Raw genomic sequence first — 840 nt, 5'->3', positions numbered from 1 at the left:
GGCTGTGTTGGGGGTCCGGAGACGCGGAGTTGTTTTTTTAGAAAGGGGGGGGGGGGGGGGGGAGAAGCCCCTCTTCTTGCTTTCAGTCATTTGAGCGGCTGCCTGCAGTAACGCAATAACCTGTTTTATAGGTCAGACAAGAGCCGTGAAAATAGGAACCGCGGAGTTTACACTGAGCCTCCGTTTCTGTCTCTTTTTTTAGGGAGAATCTGTGTTACATCAATTAAATGTTTCTGCTCCTTGTTCGGCGGTGCGCCTATTTACACGTGATTTGGGAGGATAAGCAATGGTTTATCTGCCAGGAATATAGACCCGATAAATCCTGACACGCACCCACGCCCTGGGTGTCTTTGTGAACACCCTCCACGGACACGACCATCAAGGCCTCGGGAAAAGCTCCCGGGCCCCCTGGCCTCCTTATTTCCCTTTAGGTGAGGGCCCGGGGAGCCGGGCCCGGCCAGAAGCTGCGACTGATTCAGCACTTGGCAAGGAGGAGCCTGGGGACGGCTCCTCGCTCTCCTCCCGCTGCTGCCTGCCCCTCGGCAGTCCCCGAGAGGGTGCCTAACCCGCAGCCTGGGCTTTGCAGCAGGGATCAGCGAGCCTCGCCGGGCCGCATCCTGACCTGGCTCCGTGCTCTGCAGCGGCATCGTCTGCCTGACTGCGGAGCTGGTCCTCCATCCCAGGAAATCTTTACAGTCTCCTCGACACAACGCGCTTTATAGGGCTTTCGCCTTGCGGTATCCACTGAGCTTTCCTTTCCCTTTCTTCGCATTATTTTTATTAATTCCCGTGGAGACAGGCGCGCGGAGGAACGCTGCGGGCTGCCAGGCGCGGCTGCAG

This window comes from Aptenodytes forsteri, unplaced genomic scaffold, assembly GCF_000699145.1.
Source record: "Aptenodytes forsteri isolate BGI_AS27 unplaced genomic scaffold, ASM69914v1 Scaffold55, whole genome shotgun sequence".
Taxonomy (NCBI): Eukaryota; Metazoa; Chordata; class Aves; order Sphenisciformes; family Spheniscidae; genus Aptenodytes; species Aptenodytes forsteri.
The sequence above is the reverse complement of the archived record's forward strand: the minus strand, read 5'-3'. Positions refer to the sequence as shown.